A 24,859-nucleotide genomic window follows, 5' to 3' on the forward strand; every position below is an offset into this window, starting at 1 on the left:
AGAAGTACAGGTTCCGATCGACTGTGGGGCCAATGCCAACTTCATGTGCCCTACCATGGTCAGCTGAAGATTCCCACTTCTTCTCTGACGACGGCTCTCAGGACCAACGCACTCACTGGCACTCCCCTGGCTGTAGTCTACTGCGTCACCGCCCCTGTGGAGATCCTGCTCTCCATCAGGAAGAGGTTTCCTTCCACTTCATGAAGTCGCCTCACGTTCCCAGACCCAGATAACTACAATCATTAGTTTAGGTTTTTTTTCTCTTACATTTGTCCTACCTGAATTTGGAATGTCCAATTTGCCAATGATGTACAAGTGTGCCCATATATGCCCCCTCTCAAAAAATTGACAAGACAACATGAGCTTCTCCTCTGAGACACACGATGCCAGCCAGCTGCTTCTTTTCATACTGCAGCCCCAAGCTGGGCAGATGTAGAATCAGCATGGAGGAGACCCAATTATATGCATGCACAGATAGCGAGCCACAGGTGCCTAGTTGGCAAACAGGTCGCTTGACAATGAACACTTTGACTTCCAATGAAGGAATCCCTCCCCTTGGTCAATGCAAAGCCAAATGTGCACTGCCCCTACATTTTGGGGACAATGTCTGCGGTGACATTGGCTCAGGCGGTAAGAGCAGTCATCTGGCAGTCCCATTGAACCGGCATTGCCGGTTCAGTCCCTCCCTGGGTGTGTCGAACAAGACACCTAACCCCCAAATGCTCCTGACGAGCTGGTTGGTGCCCTGCATGACAGCCAATCGCCGTTGGTGTGTGAGTGTGTATGAATGGGTGAATGAGAAGCATCAATTGTACAGTGCTTTGGATAAAGGTGCTATATAAAAGCCAACCATCTACCATTTACTTTGCTTAAATTAATCAAATTATGCTAAAACAGTCACAGCTAGTTATCAGTTTTGTACCCTTAAGGCCAAGGGGCACACTACCTTTATAAAAGAAAAATAAATCTGAATCAGTCTCTGGAGATGCTTCAAAGGAAACAAACCTCAAAATAATCACCCAATGCTGGGACAGGCAGAGGCCTCACCAGCAAATCATTCTATTGCCCTTATTTTATGTCATTGCTATTTATTTTTTCCCAAAGAAAATACATTTCTGCTTTTTATAGCCTGAGGTTTGAGACTAAATTATTTATTTATTTATTTTTATATATTTATTTTTTTCAAAATGCAATTCATTGAAATCCTGTTGATGAAGACAGATGCTAGTCTCAAATCAAATCTTACAGGAAATAGAACTCTGGAGGACAGTAATCAATGTCTTAAATTCTTGTGTCATTGGCTTTAGCTCAAGCTGGCAAGATTGCACTGCCCCATAAGGAAGAAGAGATGATTCACTCACCAGTGGGATCAAAGACTGATTATTTGGCATCAAAGCCAATTTATGTTTGTTTAATTTAGTTTGTTTAGTTTTGACCCTCTGCAGTTCAGTGTCCCCTCCCCTCAGACAGTCTTGACTTTATCAATAGTCCCTGTCAATCATCGTTCTAAATGGTAAATGGCAATCTCTCCACACTGTGAATGATCTCTGTTGGGCCGACGAGTCACCTGCCCATATGAGGCATTGCTTGGAGATGTATTCAAATGTAATATTTGTGCATATGCAAAATATGCATGATGCAGGCACACAAAGGGAATTACAGCTTTATAAAACCCACCTTTCTAATCGGTGTCATGGACAATGATGGACATTAATCACTGTGAACTCTTTCTTCAGAAGAAAATATCACAGCAAGCCTTCATGCTATATAGTTTCATGGAATACAATTTGGATCAGATCATGTCTATGAAATTGCTTGCTCCGTCTTGCTCCTATTTATGCGCATCTCATGGTTGTAATAAGTCGATTAAGAGGGAAGTGATCTATGATACAATTAATCATTGAATCATTTTATGAATTGATTAGTCACTATCTCACATGCCCCATTCTTATAGTACCTTACAGTAGTTTTAAAATAACTGACATAGAAATGTAAATTCAGTTCAATCCTATAAAATGCAATCAAATTTCATTTCAAATGTTTTCATTTCAAAATAATTATTTTACTTTGCAAAGGGAAAACTGTTTCTTAAATGCATTGCAATGGTTTATTTCACTATGTCTCTGTCAGCACCTGATCTAAACGTCACCAAGAGAGTCATTGCTGCTCAGTTTTAGATCCCTTTCTTGGTATAATGCCAATTCAATATTTCATTTGGCATTTTGGATGTTTTCATTGATTTTTTCTTCTTGTATTTTTTGTCTGGAGGTCAGAGAGAGATTCTGTTTGACTGTGCTTCCCGGCTCAACGACTGGGAGTGGTCATTTGTCTGTGTGGCCATATTCCTCATTGACAAGAGTGCACTAAGCAGAATGGAGACATCTATCAATAAGCAGGAATTTTAAGCCACAATTCCGACTAGTTTGTCAATCTGTTGTCATGGTTTCATTTGGGCATTGCACTGGGTTGTTTCGATCTGAAAACCTACACAAATATGCCAACCAAGGAAAAGCCATATTACCAAGCTCACAAACTGTACTTTCTTTTAATATTGAGCAAGTCCCTTCCCACCCTGGTGGCCCTTTCCACATTACATGTAGATGAGAGACCATTCAGCACCAAGGCTCCCCCTAATGAGAACCAGGAGGCCTCCAGCAACTGCCTGTCACAGCAGGAGAATATTGCTGTAACACATGTTCATAACAGGACTCCCTAGGCCCTAAAGGTAAACAGAAAGGCGTGCTTCACACAGTTGGATCAGAGCCTCTCCTGCTAGACCCATCACTTTAGATGAATGATACAATGTACCTTTATAAAAGGATTGTATCTTTTTTTAGTTTTTTTGTGTAACCTTATTTTGAGTTCTGAATAAATACAGATTATATTAAGTATATTGCATTTCTGAAAGGAAAGTTGACACTGACCTTTTTATTACACTCTTATTCTGAGCATTAGCCTCCCTGAATGAACTCTTTGCCAAGTGGAGTACTACTGGAACTTAAAGACTAAGTTAAAGGCCAAGTTACAGTGAGATTATTCCATTCCATTCCAATATTGGCATTTGGCAGATGCTCTTATCCAAAGTGACATACAGTTGATTAGGCTAAGCAGGAAACAATCCACCCCTGGAGCAATGCAGGGTTAAGGGCCTTGCTGAAGGGCCCAACGGCTGTGCGGATCTTATTGTGGCTACACTGGGATTAGAACCACCAACCTTGCGTGTTCCAGTCATTTTCTGCCGGTCTTTGTTTTGGCATAAGCAAAGGGAACATGTTGTTTTATTTGGATCCTGCTGAAAAATTCTCAAGATTTAAGGCTGAATGTACCTCAGTTTGTATTTTTATTCAGACATTAATGGATTTATATTGAATCTGTATGACATCAACATGGCTAATTCACGGTTTTGCAAAACTGGCAATGACATCGGAACACTGATGTTCTGATATTACACATATTATTGCTTGCAAGGATTATGCAAATTAGGTGAACTTGGCAGCAATTAAAAGATGGCAATTATTTCCTAAATTCTGAGCCAACACATAAGCATACTTTGTAAATAGATTTAAGTTTTTAAAAATATTATTTTATGACACAAATGATGTTGGATTTCAGACATAGGATTATACACAATTCTTTAGGGCTTCACACCAAATAGATCAAGCATTTCTCCCCAAAAGATGTCATCCATTTTCCAGAAAAAAAACAAAAACTGGGACATAAATTCTGACTCCTGTAAATGGATACTTCACTGACTAAGAATAATAAAATCTATAAAAAAAAATATATATACTAAAAACTGGATGGATGAAATATGGTTGATGAATGACCTTTTTTAGAACACAGTATGCATCTCCATCTAAGGGAGCGAGTAATAACCAAACATACATCATCCTGACATCAACAGACACTCTAATCCTTTAATGAATATAACAGCAAACAGATTTACCATCACAATTGATTCATGCTATTTTAACTTTGCTGTATCTGTTCAAACTAAATTCAGTGCTACTGAGCCCCCTATCTGTTCTTATCCATAAATTAAATTATGATTAAAACCCTTTTATGACTTTTCAGTCTTTTAAGACATTCATTAAATTGAAATAATGAACTATCAGTTCTAATCTGAAAAACATAAGAATATATTGCAAAATATTGACATAATTACAATCATAAAATCTAGATTGATAATATGGTCAAATTATTGCTGCTTTCAGAAAATGCAAAATATATAAAATAACATGCATTGACAAATACACTTTATTATATAAACAAATACACTTTATTAGGTATTTATTACTTCTTTTTTAGACTTATTACATTACGTCTTCTGCTGCTGTAGCCTATCCGCTTAGAGATTTGATGCGTTGTGTGTCAGCTTTGACCAGTCTGGTCCTTCTCCTCTGGTGGCTCTCATTGCCCACAGAACTGCGGCTCAGAACTGCTTGCTTGTCTGGCACCATCATGTCATGGTCAAAATCACTGAGATCACATTTTTCCCCCGTACCTGATGGTTTGATATGAACATTACCTGAAGCTTCTGACCCGTATCCATATGATTTAATGCATTGCACTGCTGCCACGATTGGCTGATTAGATAATCGCATTAATAAGTAGGTGTACCTAATAAAGTGCTCAGTGAGTGTTTATTTATCACAGTTTTCTAGAAAAATCCAAAAAAATCCTGGTAATTTACGCAAAAAACATGCTAAGCAATTCTACCAAATGTCCTGTAATTATGACTGCCAATTAAATCTAATCCTGTTCATCACAAGTATGGAATCTGATGACCAATGTCATGCTTAAACACAAACACACATGTGTGTGCTCACAGGCAGGTTGGAAGGAAAAGATAAATTCAGCTGTTTATTCCATTAAATGTCTGGGAGCCTTGGAAGCATTCTTTCTGCCATTCTGTCCAAGCAGTGATACATTTCCTCATATTGAGAATAGCTGGCTAAGGTTATTATTATTATGGTGCAATATTTTCAAGCAGTTTTATTCTGGAGTTTGACAGGTAAATGGGGTGTTCAAGGAATGACCTCTAAAATCAAAAACAATAGTCCTAAACTAAACAGACGCACCAATATGATCATCAAATCTGGCCCATCTCTTCTCCTGGGTAATTAACTGAACAATTAGTGCTACTGATTGGCCAGCCTGTCTTCACACATGACTTCACGCATTACCCAGATGAAGGGAGGCTGGAGAACCAAGAGTTCTCTACCCTCAAGGACTTTGATGATGTTGCTAAAAATTTTAATTCTCACAAAGAATGACAGACCGACAGAGACTGGTTTAAGGGCTCCCAATTGTTTTTTGACATGTCAGTTGAGAAAGGCCTTGCATACAGATTCAGCGTTTCAATTCCCATTGACCAATCAGGAAGTGGTTCCATACATGACGTTTTTCTGATCTGGTCGGGAGCCCGTAGTCTATAGTGTATTGTCTATAGTGAAGGGAGTTAGGGATCTACATAATTAAAGCAGCAATAACAAAATAGTGACATTTACAGTGACTTAAAATGTTTTTACTTAAAACGTGTAAAGTGAAAACCATGTTCCTAAAAAACTCCATATCTTGTATTCTAGGTATCAACTGTGTGCATTGTGTTGATGTCTAGGCTGGCTGATATTATTAACTTTGCTTTTTCACAAATGTAGCAATGCTGTCACAAACCAGTTACCTTTTTATGTTCAGGAAAAACAGGAAATTACTTCATTTCCTGGATATAATTGAATTCTGTGATGTTGTTCCCTGACACATTAGATTATAATGATAAAGTAAAACTGAAAAACCTGGTGTGATGACAGACTGACAAAAAATTACCAAAGAATAAGTACAAAAAGAGTTTTAAAACATGGCAAGGAAGCAATTCACTCTAAATCAAATATAGTAAATAAGTATGAAAGTGAATCACACAGGCCTCATGGTGCTGGCCCGGCCTTAAAGAGACTTGTAATTTGGAAAGTAATGAAAAGTCAAATGTCTTCAATTATATTAGGCATGTACATTAAATCAGTATGCAAATAGGGAATGATAAATCCCAAGAACTGCTTTTATTTGATTTATTTATTTATTTTGTATAGGTACAAATTATAAAATGGTAGTCATCATGATTTATTCTGTGGAACAAACAATGAAACTGACTATTATGTTAGGATGGTTTCACAATGCACACAGTTCATTTCTAAGCTAAGCCATTGAAGTATTCCATTCCACATGCACAGAAAGCCAAAGTGGTAGACAATCACAACAAAGGATTAACCAAGGCCTAAGTGGATGCTAATATATACTATGAACTGAGATTCAAGCTCCTGTTTCAATCAGGCATACCACTATTGAAAAATGACTTTGCACAATGCTGTAATTATCATCATCCCGATTATAACTACAGCGCTATTATCATTGTCACTTAGGTTACAGGCTAATTATATCTACCTACTCTCCTCATTCCTGTTTTTAATTTGGAATGAATGCTAACTGAACCTTGTCCACCGAGCCTGTTCCCCTGTTGCTGTAGAAATGGAAGATGGTCTGTACTGCAATGGTCACAGCCACATAGTCCACCATTAACTCAATACATTGGCATCCTTATATTTTAACAGGCTATCTTTATTCTGCCTATTCCACCTTCATTCTACCTGTGCACAGTCTCTTTCTGTTTGGTCACAACAGAATATACATTTTACAGAATGTTTCCAGTTCTCCACAGATCCTTGTTTTATCTGTTAATAGACCAGCATAATCTACTGCATAAAATGTCCCAATTGTAATAATCTTATGCCTGTGATTGTGTATAAACCGCTGGATTACTTATAAATGAATGATGCCTTTTAAGAGCTAATGGAGATACTGAAGGCACTGTCACTCTGCCTCAGTGGCGCACACAGTGCCTTGCCGCAGGGTCCTTTGGGGAACTAGGTAGGCCTACTAAATGCTGCTTAATGGGGAAGGTAGGAACGCTGACTGAAATCACAAGAGAGACTAAATGCTTGTTTATCATTTTTTATCCAATAACAGGTGGCCTTCTACAAGGAGTTGGAGCCTTTCCTTTTATGACAGTCGCACTGATTTATTTGATTTGACTCTTCGTTTCCAGCCGTGATGCAGCATTTGCTTCTTTAAGCTCCTGTAAAACCCATAATTGCATGTGGTGGAGTTACACAAAGACATTGAGTAAGATGTATACAGTCGCAGCATGCCTGGGACGCTGTCCAGCTGGGTTGGTAGGTATACACATGATAGATGAAGAAGTCAGGATAAGAGAAGGAGTTTTTCTTGGCCAGCTTTAGCATTAAAAGTAGACTAATCGTTCCCATTCGGCTGCAGTTTGTAATGTCCTGGGGTTTGCCGTTAAGTGCCTGCTGCTTGGGGTATTTGGTGACTGTGAGGCTGAGAGCTGTGAGTCAACATGGCTCTGTTTCCATGCCAACATGGTGGTGTGGGGGGGGGGGGATTCCGTGCAGCTCATGCACAGATCGGGTATGGACAGCGGGATTAAAACTGCCGCTCTGTGGAATGTTTGTCTCCGCTCCTCACATGCAGTGGGTTGGAAAATTGATCACAGAAGGGAATCGCTTCTTGTCAAGCTGTTAAAAAAAGGTGATCCATGATGGTTTTGCACAGTCATGTGCGGAAAAGCGATTGTGGAGTTTATATGAGTCCAAGGTGCATCATGTAAAATGCACTAGTTTCTGCGTCAGATTCAATTTTACACTATTTTTTTTCGGTTCCCTCCCAGTTTGGCATGCAGAACCAGTTTAGTTATATTGAGCCTTGCCTCGTGAAGTGAGAGACCAGATCAGGTTCAGGCCATCCTTTTGCTTTTCCTTAAGGAAAGTCATTATTATCTCATATTCATTATTCTTATCTTAACAAAACACTCAGTTTTAAAGTTGCGGACATGGTGAAATGGCGTGGTTATCTCAAAGATAACTCCATGATGTCCGCATGCTTTGTTCTTCCTCTTAAACTCAAGTGTCTTGTACCAAGAACTAGGTAGCAAATTAGGAACTCAGCTTTTATTTTCGTTTTATTTTTTGAGATAATAAATTGTGACCCTTACATTTCCAACCTCCATGTATATTTTGCATCAAGAGAGCAGTTTTAGCATTCTCACACATGCAACCAACCAGGATGCATTGCTTCAATTTGTTCCTTCAAGGCAGTGGTTGTAATTTGACCCTGGGTTCTGTATTATCTTTCCAATGCCAGAGCCAAAGAAAACATTAAAAAGAGACCATTTCACCGACTGCAGCAGCGCCAACAGCGTCAGCAGCCTCTGCTCCATTTTAAGGGCCGCATATAGATTCGCTAGACAGACAGATGGCAGAAAATAGCACAGAAATGTGTCATGTAAACACCTGAAATAAGATGCAGATGTTCTTCCAGAGCCTGCTGAAAAAGGGGATTCTCGAGACTGCTGAAATGGATATTCTCACATTTCATTCAAAAATGAAAATGGCACAACAAGAAATAAGCTAAATCTATTACTTATCATACATAATATACCATTTTACTTCATCTGTATTTGGATTTCATCTGCATTCTGTATTTGAAACTGTGCTGTATTTGTTATGTGGTTATTGTGTGTTTGTTTTACTCCATACTCTCAAATCTCTTCCTGGCTATTCTCACTGCATCTATGCAAATCAACTGCCAAAAGTGTCACTAGCTGGTCGTGATATGAGTGAGCATTCCTGAGCCCCAAAATGGACGGCCCAGCCATATACAAGTTAATGACATTTAACCTTAGTGATCTTAATGCTGTCATAGTCACCTGTCTCTATGAGTCAGTTCTAGCAGCCCTTTCTGGGGCTGATGAAGCCCTCTCTTCCTGTCAGAGAGTGTCGTTAAAGAAATGAGTTGCAGCCCTGGCCAGCTAACCGCAGAATACTAATGGTAGCTGTCAACAGATGATTTAATATATGGATATATAGAAGCATTATGGCTGTCTCTGAACTTGAACATATACTGTATAATTTCTGTCCCTGAGGAATATGAACATTTGATTAATGAAATGAAAGAATAAAAGAAAACAAACTCGTAGCTTAAAGGTAAAACTTAGGATATTAAAAAATATAAACAACACACCCTGTGGCTATCCAGGATCAAGAATGCGACCCTGTTTTTAAATGTCGCGGTCATTATGAAAATACAGTGCTTCTCCAGTTTTCTAAGGACCCCCTTACAATCGTTTATAGTTCAAATAGTTTTAAAATACTTCACAGCACAGCTGGTAATTTATATTGAATTTTGATTCTTTTTAGAAATTAAGCCTATTTGTACGACAGCTTGCAAACTTTGTGCATATTTGCTTTGATCATAGCTGTTATGTCAGCACATTAAATGCTTCTACAGCCATATGCTTTCCACAGTATCTTGACAGCTGAATCAGTAATGCCTGTTCTGTCTTCATTCTAGCTACCACAAGGGCAAGATGTTCCAGTAACACATGGAGTGTCAGTATGAAGATGCCTTTTAAAAAAGGCTTGGGAATACGCATTTCTGGCAGCCTGGAGTCTGGAGCTGTTTGCTTGTTTTGATATCGCTTCATATGCGTCTCCTGCCCTTGCGAATGACCAACTGAACAGAGGAAGCCTAACATTGGTTATTCCATCAGTCATCGATAAGATAGCATTATATCCAGGCCTGTGACATATACGCTACATCATAAATCACTTTAAATGGAATCGTCTACAGTCTGTATGTTCCTCAAGCCTAAACAATGAGAACACAGCAAACAAAACAAGCTGTACATTTAACACATATAATGTCATGTCACACAGTGCTGACACTGGCTACTGAAATCTATTCATACTGTTTACCTGTGGTTCCAACAAATTCTGTCTGTTTTACATACTTTATATTCAAATGCCATAAACAAAGTATGCATGTACTTTCTGAGAAACTGACAGCCTTTAACGCAAATTCAAATTAAATTTTTCTACATCAGTGCTGCATTGCCAGGCCAGAAAAACCTGTCAATATCTCCTGCCATATCGGACGATCATTCTGTTCATTGGACATAATTAGGTTTGCACAAGATCATTTATTTCTTGTCCATTACAAGTGTAAGTTATTGGATACAAAAAGCAGTTTGGATATTAAAAACATTCCAGATCTAAATAAATAATTCCGCTGTTAATCAGGAAGCAGTCATGGGGAAGGAATCCTGGGATTGAGCCTCCTGGGATTGACCCATTTGTTTTTGTTATGCGTTGCCATGGGGAATAGACTGAAGGTGGCACTTTTTTCAACAAAAAGCAAGCTCACATCCAGTGGCAAGTTGTGCGTGTCGTGACAGGCTGGAGGTCTATGGGCAGGACCCAAAGGAAGACTCTGTTATTGTATTCCCCGGGCCTGGATGCAAGGACTTCCCTCTTAACCTGAGGACCAGAGGCAAATCCCACAACTTGGAGATGTTTATTATTTTGGATGTGGCTGCGTCTTTAAGGCCGGGGGAAGTTGGGGTGGAGGGGGGTGGGGTCTGTGCTCTTATGACATTATAAGTATTTTCCCACAGTTGATGGGGCCTTCCTGCCCTTGTTTGTATATTTCTTCCATCCTCATCTAAACTGGCTAAGATAGCAGATTTGCACTGTGCTCATCGCCAACACAATCCTGCCATCACCTCTTCAGCTAAGGAATTCTCTCTTTAGAAGTCCACAGGGTTTCTTGCTGATTGGCAGCAATTTCTCTCTTGGGGCGATTTTAAAAGCATTCCTGTTTTTCTGAATAGGAGGGGAAATTGTTAAAATTTCCATAAACTGTATTCATTTAGCACTTTTCAAAAAAGGTTGGCAATGTATTTCACTTAGCAAGACTGAGAATAATAGGAAGTACTCTTTTGCAAGAGAGATTGAAAATGCTTGTTTTAAACATGGTAACATCTTCTTGTTCACTTACTTTTCCAAGGCCAGAGTCCATCTGATTTGTATTGTGCTTGTGTTCCTAACCTTGGAATACAGGGCGCATATTCCCATTTTCCTTTCTGTCATGATTTATGTTTCACGCCTTCCACCAGGCATACTATTGTATCAAATTAACCTTTACATAAAAGGCACACTATATTTGCCCACAGTACATAAACGTGTGTTACAACAATGTGTTAGCAGGCCACCACAGGCTGGACAAGCCACAATGAAATATTATGTGAAAAGAAAAAGTGAAACAGTTTTGTTCCATTTGAAAATAAGCTTTTTTTTCACGTGAATGTAATATGAAGACTAGAGCACATCTGTCTCCAAGACTTAATTGAAAATGTGACACCATGGGTGCTGCTGTTGCATTTCTGTGTTTATGGAGCCATGTGTAACATGTTTCCCCATCGATCATTTTATCTTGCTGCCTCAGGCAGTTGAATTTTTAAATGATTTTTTGTCAAAATGGACTTCCCTTCTGATACTTGGTTTTTACCATGGCTTATACATCTTTCACAGCCAGTTGAAATGATAAATTGGAGAAAAGATTTTGGAACATGCTTCACGCTAACACACTGCCATCATATCTATCGTTCCGGCAGGTTAATCTAGACAAATATGCTTAAGTAAATGCAGCTGTAAGCAGGTTTAGATACTCTTGGCGCCCTGGTAATACTGAATGATGTGTGCTAAACTTGCTCGCTGAATATTTGCTGATTTAATTTAAGTTGATATGTGTGTTTTGAACATTCCTGTAGATACTACGGAGGGAGGAAAATTACATGTCTGAACCATGACTGAAACTTTTTTAATTTAAACTATTATTTTTTTGAAGGCTTGGATTCCAGTGTTTTTCGGCATGTGCATTAAAAAGAGGTTTGGGAGGGGCTTCAACTCTCCCCCCTCATTTCTGTTATACATAATGTGGCCCCAAAGGCACCCACACAGACATACACACGTACTCATGCACATACATGCACACACACCATAAATGGTCAAGGAAAGAGCTTGTATGGACAAGTCCCGAATGAACAAAATGTTGACTTTATTTCTATACAAAAAAGGAACAAGAAGATTCCATAGAAAGACATTTAACACTTTATGTTTGTTTTCCCTCTGACCTGTGTTGCTATCTATTGCACGGTTGCTAACTAGACAAGTCCATCCTACTCAATTTGCAGAACAGTTACTTGGTCAGTGAGTTAGCCAATTTAGCTAGCTATCTACAGGTAACCAAGGACTTGTTGCCTCAGTTTCCTGAAAGCTGGACCCACTTCTGGCCCGCTTGGCTTTCCTGAGTCATCTGCCATCCAATCCCAACGAATCCCAACGAATCCCAACGAATCCATCCATCCATCCATCCATTATCTGAACCCGCTTATCCTGAACAGGGTCGCAGGGGGGCTGGAGCCTATCCCAGCATACATTGGGCGAAAGGCAGGAATACACCCTGGACAGGTCGCCAGTCCATCGCAGGGCACACACACCATTCACTCACACACTCACACACTCACACCTACGGGCAATTTAGACTCTCCAATCAGCCTAACCTGCATATCTTTGGACTGTGGGAGGAAACCGGAGTACCCGGAGGAAACCCACGCAGACACAGGGAGAACATGCAAACTCCGCACAGAGAGGCCCCGGCCGACGGGGATTCGAACCCAGGACCTCCTTGCTGTGAGGCGGCAGTGCTACCCACTGCACCATCCGTGCCGCCCCAACAAATCCTAGTCTCATTTTACTTTGCCCTTGCAGAAGTCACAAACTGTAGGATGTTATGGCTACCTCTGCGATCCTTTGTTTAAAGCAATGCTGTGTTTTAATATAACTATGTTTCAGAGGACAATTTCGGATGCCAATCAGTGCAAGAAATGTCAGGTTCGAAACCTCCTTCCTCTCTGTCTTCAATATGATTCCCACCTCATTTGGAGGGAGCAAAACATTGGGTCACCAATAAAAAATCCTTGGACCAATCATACCAACCAGTAAACATGAAGCAGAAAGAAAGGCTGAAGAGTGAAAAAAGTAGCAGCACTTATTTGTGTCATGAGTCATCCAAATGGAATATAGTCTGAAGGCGAATGTGGGAGAGAGGAACATATTATTTTGTTCCCATCAGGTACGATATGCCATATTGCCACAACAGCATCCTGATCTTAGCCATTCATTTTTAATGTAAATGGGATATGAGGACAAGCCATTTGAAAGGTAGCGGGGGATTTTGTACTTGCACTTCAGAACTACAAAATGCTTTTACTTTATGTTGGCAGGATTACACATTCAGGGAAATGTGTTCTGGGTAATGTTAAAGAGCTTTTTTATGCTCAAAAATACAAGAAAGCTTCATTTGTCCTTTCCTTCAAATAAAATAGCTATTTTTTACAAGTAATAATAATAATAAGTTCCATAAGTCTTGGAGCTTAAGGAGCTTCAGGACTATGGAGCTCACTGTAAATGTCAAAATATTCGCACAAGAATGTCAGGATCAGGGAAGACCAGGCACCGTCATTTTAAAGAGTAGTTTTGATACAGGGGAGCCATACTGTGACACTCCTCGTATGTGGCTATAGCTATTGCTATTAACTACTTCGTATTTTCCTCCTGGCTATGGAGATTTAGTCCAGGATATGTTCAGCTTGCAATCATCCAATCTTGCATAAACTACACTGCGTACAAGGCAAGAAGTATTTTTTTGAATGAAATACATGACCTGGTACAAATAGAAAGTTTTCTTTAGCTTAATTTTTCATATTAGACCAATGGCTGCATGTATGGCTTTTACACACAGCGGCATGTCTTAGTAATTGTCTTTAGAAGCAATGAAGTTATTTGGACTGCACTTTAAAGCCTGTTTTGTTCATTTGATCTTGGGTTCCCCTCCTTGCCATAAAAATGGAATGTTTTTCAAATGTTTAATTTTCACCTGCCAGTTGGCTTATTACTTTCCTGGTGCATTGCTTTCCTCTGCTGGCTAATTTGTATTCTAGCATGAAGGCCAGCAGGTTCAACAACCCCTGCTCTTGTGGATAAACAGAGATACCACCATACATGGACACAAAATCCAACCTGCCATCAGCAACAGCGTCATGCGACGGCCTTTAATTATTAATTATATGGGGCAGCTGGGTAGCTTGGATCGAATCTGACCCATGCCATTGCCGACAGTGGCCAGACAGTCTTCAGTTGCCTCACCCAAGAGATACAAGGGAGGGATTCAGTTGGTGGAGATTGATGTGTTGATTGCTCGAGTGCCCACTGTTCCGGGTGCCCGTGGCTTGCTCTCTGCACATGTGTATGATTGGGTCTCCTCTGCCCCTGCTCTGTAAATGCCCAGCCTACAGTATGAAAAGAAGCAGCTGGCTCTCACTTCATGTGTCCAAGGTCTTTACTCCCCTGAGCTGGCAACAGGGCCCTATATGAGCACACTTGTACGTTGTTTGTGAATTCAACATTCTACATTCAGGTGGGATATATTGTATATACAATATATATACAATATAGTCAGCAACGGGCATCTGTGGCACAGCCCTGGACTGGATTGAGTCCTACCTCTCTGGTCGCTCCTTACAGGTTGCCTGGGCTGGTTCGGTATCGACACCTCGGCCCCTCGCCACAGGAGTTCCCCAGGGCTCAGTCCTAGGCCCGCTTCTTTTTTCTCTTTACACTCGCTCCCTTGGCCCTGTGATCACTGCACATGGGCTATCCTATCACTGCTACGCGGACGATACCCAACTCTTCGTCTCGCTCCCGCCGTCTGATACGCAGGTTTCAGCCCGTATCTCTGCTTGCCTGAGGGACATCCAGAGCTGGATGGACAACCACCATCTAAAGCTTAACCCAGGCAAGACTGAAATGATATTCATCCCTGCTAATACCTCTCCCCATCTGGATCTCTCCATTTCCCTCGGGGATACCACACTCACGCCGTCACCCAGTGCAAGGAACCTCGGCGTGGTGATGGACAGCAGACTGTCCCTTTCCGAGAACATTGCGGCGGTGACCCGGTCTTGCAGGTTCTTCCTATACAACATATGGAGAATCCGCTCCTTTCTCACCCCCTACTCGACCCAGCTCCTGGTCCAAGCGATGGTTCTGTCCCGCCTGGACTACTGCAATTCCCTCTTGGCTGGCCTCCCAGCATCCGCCATCAGACCCCTCCAACTTATCCAGAATGCAGCAGCTCGTCTGGTCTTCAACCTTCCCAAATACTCGCACGTCACCCCCCTGCTTACTACCCTCCACTGGCTGCCTGTCATGGCTCGCATCAAATTCAAAACATTGGTGCTAGCCTTCCAAGCAGTTAAGGGGTCTTGCCCAGCTTATCTACAAAAAATCATCAGACCCTACACCCCTGCCAGACCTCTTCGTTCAGCCTCTACAGGCCACTTGGCACCTCCCCCTCTCCGAACCTCCACCTCACGCGCACGACTGCTGTCTGTTCTGGCTCCACGGTGGTGGAACAAACTCCCCGTTGAGGTCAGAACTGTAGAATCTCTCCCCACCTTCAAACGCAAGCTGAAGACACACCTCTTCAAGCAGCACCTCTCCCCATCCCTCCCTACCTCCCTGTGAACCTTAATTGTTGTCTCTGTGACTTGCTTTGTGTATCGGTATTTTTTAGTTGGCTAGGTAAGCAGTGTTTTGATAGTTAACTTTGGTCACTTTTGCTCTGTTTGTTTGTTTCTTGTTTAAAAAAATAAAAAATAAAATTAAAAAAATTGGCCCTCGTCCTTATCTTTGTTGTACAGGTAGCAGTTCAAATTGTACTTCCCTCTAGGGTCTTTCAGCGAACTTATCCCTGGTTATGGATATGCACTTTGTTGTACGTCGCTCTGGATAAGAGCATCTGCCAAATGCCAATAATGTAATGTAATGTAATGTAATGTAATATATATTTAACAATATTCACTCACCGAGCACTTTATTAGGAACATTCTTACTTTATTACACCTACTTATTCATGCTATTATCTAATCAGCCAATTGTGTGGCAGCAGTGCAATGCATACAAACATGTAGATACAGGTCAGGAGCTTCTGATAATGTTCACATCAACCATCAGAATGGGGAAAAAATGTGATCTAAGTGACTTTGATCATGGAATGATTGTTGGCGGCAGACAGGGTGGATTGAGTATCTCAGAAACTGCAGATTTTCTTGGATTTTCACGCACACTATTCTCTAGAGTTTGCAAAGAATGGTGCAAAAAAACAAAAAAGAATCCAGTGAGCAGCAGTTCTGCAGACAGAAATGCCTTGTTAATGAGAGACGTCAGAGGAGAATGGCAGACTGGTCAAAGCTGACAGGAAGGTAACAGTAACGCAAATAACCACACATTACCACAGTGATATGCAGAGGAGCATCTCTGAACACACAACACATTATAACTCGATAGGCGACAGCAGTAGAAGTAAAAAAAAAAAAAAAGCCTAATAAATACCTAATAAAGATATTACTGAGTGTATATCCACTGTATAAATGGATAAAAACCAAAAATAAAGAATGTAAAATGACATTAGAAAAGTGTGGAGAGACAAAAAGAAAATATCAGTAATAGCATGTCTGCAAAAGTTTGCAGACATTACCTCCACCCGTCAACGCCATGTCAGTTGATAAGTACATTTCTCAGTGCGCTTTGTATGTAAGACCAGAGTGTGTTTGAAACAGTGAATACTGATATTGAGGCTGTATAAATAAATGAAAGGGAGGGAAATGAGCAGGGAAGATGGATACATTTTTATCTGGATAAAGGTTTATGCATAACAATATAAAAATTATATTTATCATTTCTGGAATATCTTTGCTGTTTTTATAATGCCACTGCCGATGCTTTGTGAGGCTGCTTAAAAATCACAGCACAGCTAATCCCTCACGTACATGTCACTGAGAAATAATTCAATTTATTACCAGTACAATCTGTTGCTCTAAAGAATTACCCAGCATACTGCTGAAGACAGAATCACAACATTTATAATAATTCGAACACTGCTGTGAAATATTTTTAAAAACTCTCATTCTGAGGCTTTGCAATGGATGCTTTATTCAAATATGAGAGTAAAGAATAGGGATAAAGCTAATATCTGCATTATGGGCACTTATTTGAACTAGTGCTGTGATCAGCTCCTGACAGTTAATAGTTTCTCCACAGCAGGGGATATATTATGTAGCCTGAATTTAGAGGCAGGTAGTATTGATGATGGTGCTGGTTTTATAATTTACAATTCTTTGATCAGGCCTACTGCATCTTTAACAAAAAGTAGAGCCTTGTCAGCAATGTTGTTTAACAAGACAGACAGGGCCAGATAATGGACACATCTCCACCCGAAGGGTAAGCACATATCATGCCTGTGTGCGTGTGTGTGCATGTGTGTGTGCAGGCATACAGCCCAACATAAAACCCCTAAGTAAGGGACATTACCCTATGAATGAGCCCAATGCGAAGCCCTGAAGGGAAATGATTTCCTCATAACTGATTCGTTCATAGGGTATTGCATTATCCGGCTTCGACCACAGCTAACTTGCCAAAGGAATAAAGTTATGAACAATTTAGAACAAATGTATTAATTGAACGCAATGGGAATGGGAGAAAAAAATGGTCCCTGTAGCAGAGAAAATTTTTTTTTTCAAAAATCTTCATGACTCCTGCAACTAAAAGCCAACTGCATCATCGCCTAAGAAAAGTTCACTAGTTCACCATCGCCAAAAGGAAATAAAACATTAGGCTATTACCTAATGTTAGCTCGCAAAATAATAGTAGGTAATTTAAATAAATTTGACGCTGTATTCCAGACTTCAGTTCCATGTAATGAACGAAGCCCTTCCCATTTTTAACTGAAGCATCGAAAGACCTCAATATGTCGTTTAGTTGTACAGCACAGCTGTTAAAATCAGCTGGCATGCTGGATAACATATTCAATTTATACGAACTTCACGCTGTATGTAGTTTACAGAGAATGTCTTTGTACTGAATATATTTACCACCTCGGGGCATTCCGTGTCTAAGTATATTCCTCTACGCTTGTGGCACTTTCTCTCCTCCCTTCTCTCGTCACTCACTCGTGTGTTGTAAGCTATATTATTATTACTGCCTCAGTTAAAACGCTTCGTTACATTATGTTTGAAACATCGCCCATGGTTATCTTTCTGACAATGCAAAGTGTAGTCTAACTCAGTGCAATGTAGCTTACAGAAACATATTTTTGTCACCAAGTCGGTGACAACCGGACTAGTAGCATGAATTCAAAATGCCTAGTGTATGTTGCGCGTATTGATACTTGTTGGATATTCTAGCTGTGAACACACCTGTTCGGTCTGTTCTCGTTAGCAAGGTCCCATGAAAATAATGCACAGCCACAACCACGTGACACATCTTGGCCAATCGGAATGGCGTGTTCGGTTATTTTTCAGTGCCTGGTATGTTTCCATGAGTAATGTACTTGTTAATAGCCCACCTGAAATTAAAGGATCTTATTAGCAGTTTCTCTCTTAGTGGCTTATAACACCTGTTGTGATCCTATAGAGTTAAGTATGCCTCTGGTGAGAACACCATTTCCCTGATTAAGGCAATAAGCTGGGACTTTTTACTCTTTTAGCTGCATCTTAATTAAGAAAAGTGTTGATTGTGGATCTTTGTTTTTGTTACTGGTTCCTTTGATTAATACACCTTTGGTTTTAACCACAGGGGCTAAAATCAGGGTAGGAATTTAATTTAAAATGCTTATTTATCCAAATTTGAAGAGAACAATAAGTATACAAAAATGATATGGAATGCAGGGGCAATCAGCTTTGTCTTTTCAGTTTGATTAGATTTATCCTGCAAGTTGCAAGAAGAAAATTCCAAAGGCTCTTGCAATGTCTGTCCAGCTCACTGTGCAATTGCACAAAAAAGTGATTTAATTTCTTAAGAACACTAAATAATGGGTGCAGTAGTGTTCATTCAGGCAAAAATAACAATCCACTTTTCTGATGTATAAGCAGACCGAAATGAACAAGGTAGCAGCTTTACACCTCAGGCTCACATGATTGGTAAGAATATTGAAGTAATAATGGGATTAGTTTTATCCAACTGACATAGCCATTGAAAGTCACTGAAATTCTAACAGAATTGAGACAAAGGGACATACTGTAGCATCCACAAAGGTCTGTACTATGCCCCCAGCCAATACGGTTTGCCTGGAACCCATGTTTTAGGCTTCTCCACACAACTTCAATACATTCTATATTGCTTCATATTGTTAGTAGCATTGTCATAATGTGTATTATCTTAGCATTGACAGAATCAGCAGAGCATGTTTTTGCTCCAGTGCGATCACTGAGGGGGAACTGCTTAAGTAACTCCCCATTCGTCACACGTTTTCGGTGCTCATGAGGATTCATTTTCTGAATAACACAAGTTAATACCTGTGTTCAGTCGTAGCCTCCGCGCGCACTGTCTGAGACAGAAAGCAGCTATCCTGCTGGGAGGTTCACCGTTCTCTCTTCCCTGAGAGCGTCACGGCTCTTTCTTCACAATGTTTTATTATTCATGCAAACACAAAAAGGGGAAGGAGGAGACGTGCAGGTGGCTGTGTTCCTGACATGTGGGAATAATGGCTTCCCTTTTCACTGTCAGTCTGCCGGAAACTCGTGTACTCTGAATCGCTCCTCTGAAGTTAGCAGGACGAAGCTCAAGACAGAATTGTCTCAAATCAAAGTGCTTATATTAATAGCCTATGACATTTCCATTTTGCCACAATTCTTTTTCCTACATCTCGAGATGGAGCATAAAAATGCAGTTAATCTTCTGTGTTATACTACCCTGGCATATGGTGATATAACGGTTACAACCTCTATCGTAGTCTTGTGTTTATATTTGTTTGTCTCTGCTGCATGTGTGAGTGTCTCAGATTTTCTTTTGGTTCATCATCAGATGGATGTTTTACATTATCCACTTCCTCTGGGTTTGAAAAAGGTGTGGTTTGCCATTCACCAGTGGAGACTTGCTCTACAGAAATGCTCTGTGCTTGTACTTTGTGATTATTTCATTGATTTTGTGTGTTTGACCGTATTTCCTTTGACTCTGATTGTAGTCTGGTGGCTCTAGCCCTTCTGTCTGCTTATTGGATTTCGTGTTTGAGTATTGCTTCATCCAATTGCTTCTTGCTTTAGCCCTCCTAATTTGTTTGTCCAGTGGCTTTTGTGTGGTTGACCCTATTCCATTTCATTTGGCATTGACTCGAGACATCGAGCACCTCTGTTCACTGTATAGTAACTCTAGGTAAGTTTGGGTCTTCCCAGTTGCATTACGATATCCGGGACACCATTTTGTTATTTTGCTTTGTTAGTTTTCCTGTGTTTTTTGAAGGTGACTCTAGGTGGAATTCTAAATCTCTGTGGGGGCACAGGACCGGACTCCCAGTCTCAGTTTATCCTGAAGTCATCCCGTGCCCTGAACCCAGTACCTTTGAAAACGAGACTGACTTTAGAGTTTTTGGCTTGGTAGTTAGGGAGCAGAGTTGCCATTGACATTGCCAATTTCCCTTTCATTTCCCTTCCCTTTTGTTATCCTGTTACAGTCTGACCTAGACCGGGTCATAACAGCGGCCTATAAATAGTATGATTTATTAAAAACTGATTTTACCGTATCCTCCTCAAGATTATGGGCTCTACCAAATGTAGGACATGTCCCTGGCTTTTCTTTACCCTCATCCCCATGGTGATATGACCTTCCTCAAACAGAGAGGAAAGAAGATTCACAGGCTTTTTAGCATCTAAAACATAGCTTTTATATACCACGCTCATGTTTTCTTTTTAAAGCTGAACCATTTACTCCTCTATTTCACAGAGCTCAAGGCATGCACCTTTCGTGCCACTTATTTCATGGTAACTGCCTATCTTTAGCTCTAGTCATGCTTGCTTACCAGGATAAGTATACTTCAGTAAGTTTGGTAAGTTGCTTTAGTTAAATGATCTGCCAAATGAATTGTATATTGTAAATTAACAAAATCATCATAATCAATCCTGTATATTCACTCAGAATGGGGAGTGTTAGGTGCATAATGTACAAAGCACCAAAGCATAAAGTTCTCTCATCATTGACTATTGGTCATAATTTCTCATATCAGACCATAGTTTTTACATGTGGTTTAACCTGAAGGCGGTAAGAATAGTGCATATAGTTAGGAGTTACATTTAATGTCTGTTCCAGCTTGCATTCACTGCACATTTCTTCTGTGGGAAACCTGGTGCATGTTTTACTAATTAATTCCCCTTCATAACCTTTAGTCACGTTTTTCACCTTTTAGCTTTCCTCCGAGTACAGCGTGGTGATGCATAGTCCTTTCATGCGTCAGTGCACAGCCCTCTCCCAGACTCATTTCTGCCAGATATCATGCATAGTGTGTCTGCTTCAATTCCCCTTTCACCGGCTTTGGCTTCTGTGCATTACTTCTGAGTATCTTTCTTGGCAGGTCTTTCACATCTTCGTAAAAAAAAGACTCTTAGCTATTTTATGTTCTTCCTCCGGTGCAGTCTTTGATTGATGGATTGTGGTCTTTGTAGCAGCTTAACATTTGATCTGGGCACTTCTCTGAAAACAACAGCCCTGCTTTGAACAGTCCAGTCTCACCATTCTAACACTCTCTCGACTCTAAAAGCTCAATATCTACATCCATAGTTGAAAGTGGATGCATAAAATAAACAAATATACCAATGAGAACCAACTTTGCTTCATGTTCACATATGTGATTCTAGATGCCATCTGTGATACCTTGCTCTCAGTGGAATACCCTTCATGGCAGATGAATGTAGTTGAGACTGTGTTATTTGTGGGCCTGCGTGTTTATGAATCGCATAGATCATCTTTGGCATTCAATCCCTTATGGCAGTGAATACTGATACTGAAACTACTGTGACAGGTGCAAATGATTGATTCAACTTTCCTGGGTCCCTTGAGCACAAGAACTGCACGGTTTCAGGGTTGCATACTTGCTTTTTCTGTCCTGAGTGCCCACAATGACTTTTGCAGTTCATCTTGGAACATTTTGAACTCACTGAAGTTGTCAACGTAGTTGTCTTGTCCATCTAAGCTGTTTCCGAAAAGGCTGCCTTTTTGGCCAAAAAGAGCACACCATACCAGAAGTGTCACCCAATGACTGCAGCATAAAATATAATGCTTTACTGCAGAATATTTACACTTTCCAAATGAAGATTGAGCTAAATGTATAAATTAAGGTGTTCAGAAAAGAACTGCATTATTTAATATCTGCTGACTGGTACGTGTCAATAAACAGGTAATCACACCTGTAGTATTCTGCCATAGTCATGTCATTATGGTTGCTAAGGTCTTTGCAGACAGTATTTAATTATGGACTGGCTCCAAGCCTATGCTGGCATTGATGTCAGATTTGGCTGTAGATGCAGACAGAAACAAGAAGAACACTGCCATTATTAGGAATGCCACTGAAAATGGATTTGTGTCAACAGTAATGAACACCACTTCATGAAGTGGCAGGCAACTGGAGGCAATTGTTATTTAAATGACTAGTTGAGATGACGCAGGTAACGCAGTGGGATAATTGCTCAGCGGGTGGGTTCATGAAGAGGGTTTGTCAGAGTCTTGCCACTGGAGGACATAATTGCAGACTATACACACTGCTTTCCAATGATATAGGACCTGGCATGAACTCATCCGGACCCATATGAAGAGAAAGAGGGCCGCTTGTGCCTGATAGAGAGCTGCAGAAGAGTTATGCAAATCAAATTTCATAAAATTACAAATGAGAGGTTCTGTTCCATGGAAAAGGCTGAGACCAATGGAAAACTTCTTCTGCATCTGTATGTCTTATCACAAGAAGCATCATCCGGAATTTATGTTAGATTTATTACCTTTCATACCAAACATTCACTGATAATTAATGTACCAGTTTTTATGTTGTCTAGTTTTAGTGTTCCTCTCAGACATTCACACAAGTATCATGAAATGTTTAAACCCTGTCTTACAGTTTAAATGCTCCTCCAGCATATACAAGTCGCTTTAACATATACAAGCAATTAAAAAATGTGCCTTTACTTAATTGTAAAATAAGCTCTGCCTGTCAACATGAATATGTGCTCTGTAAGCACTTTCTTTTTCATGGTATAATAATTTCAATTCTACTCTACGGAGAAGAACTCAAGAGCAAGAGTACTGTATGCACACTTTTGATAATCTGAATAACATCTGTTCTCAGATTTTTTTGAAAGACCTTACAAATTAATTGTATAATGACTATTTTCCAGGATAGTTTGTTGGTTGTTGTCTTACAGACAAAGCATTATTCATGGGCAGGGTGTGGTTGGATCCTTTCAAGTGAAAATGGACTTATTGAAATGTGGTATTTTTGAATTTAGAATACAATGTTATGATGGATATTTTCATATTGTCTTCGTATGCATGAGAATGTCTGACTAGAAAGTAGGTACCAGATTGTCCATTATCGTCGTGGATGTAAACCTTTTGTTATAATCCAACATTTTAAATCTAATGTAACTAATAATCTTATTCTGGCCTTTGATCAAGGTGTGGAATAATGATGTTTTTTAGAGCTTGGCTAGAAGAAACGCCTGCACCCACCCCAGTCCTGTACCCACATCATAAAACTGGAGCCCTCCATATTAGTGTCAGAGACCTGGCATCAGTAATGGCTCACAAAAATGACCCCCCACACCCCTATGAAACATACAAGGCCCTTTATTGCAGCAATAGCTCCAGCTTCCCCACCCAATAAACAAGATGTGATCCCTTAATCCCAAGGCCTGCACAGCAGTTAGTTATTGTTCATTCTAGGTGCTGTTGCTTCTTCTGTATAGATAACTGCAATTTCACCTCATCAAAGATATTTGTAAATGTGTTAATCTCTGTTCTGTTACTCTGCAGATCTGTAGGTGATCATCTCAAAACAAAAAAGTACCCAGCTGATTGACCACAACAAATAAACAAATGTTTAATGTAAGCAAGTTCATTACAGTTAGCTCTCCTAATTCATATTGCACCACTGTAATGAGGCACTATGGAGTTACTTTCTATTATTCAAATATGTGTATTATAATAAGCTAAGAATTGTTTTCAAAGCAAATGATCACATTTGAGGGAAAAGTGTAAAATCTTACACCAGATGAGGCATACACTCACCAACTGCAGAGATTGTAAGTATGTCTTATATTATCTAAAGAAGCTATTGACTTCCTTGACTTTGTGTTCCTTGTGAGTGTAAATTCTTTGTTCATCTGCAGGATGTATTTAAGGAGCAATTTGTCTTCAATGACAACTTGCAACCAAAAAAGTAAAATCATTAATCATTAGAGGTGAAGCATGACTAAGCACATTATATAGTGAGGCAGGGCTTTGTTGCATGGAGTGCTTCAGTCTTCTCATACCCCATACCCCGTATCAGCAAATTTTCGTCTCTCCTGCATTTCTGGGAAGGAGGAAGGCAGCATCCTCAGGAACAAAAGCTGTTACATTCTACATTATAACTGTGAGCCGAAGGTGACTGGCTGGCAACCCATATTCATTGGTCTTTTTTACACAAATTTGAATTGCTAATTTCAAATTATTGCTGTAAATAGATACAGTATTCAACCTCATGAGGCATAACTAAGTAAAACAGCTTTTATGTAAAATGATTTGGTTTTGGGCCTAAACATTTTAAAAGAACATTTTTTTATAGATACAGAATAATTTTCTGGCGCAAAAATGTGTTACCTGTGCATTCGTAATATTTAAGTTAGCATTTAGTTACAGGCATTGCACTTCATAACAAGCCAGAACACTTCAAGGTTACTTAAATGCTCTGCTTCAGGGAAACAATGAAAATGTTAAAAGATGAAAAATGCTGTTCTGTACTACACGGGAAGAATTTTATCAGCATGTTGTCCTATTTGGAGGCAGTCATAAGCGTTGTCATTTTAAGAAAT

This window comes from Conger conger, chromosome 6 (genome assembly GCF_963514075.1).
Source record: "Conger conger chromosome 6, fConCon1.1, whole genome shotgun sequence".
Taxonomy (NCBI): domain Eukaryota; kingdom Metazoa; phylum Chordata; class Actinopteri; order Anguilliformes; family Congridae; genus Conger; species Conger conger.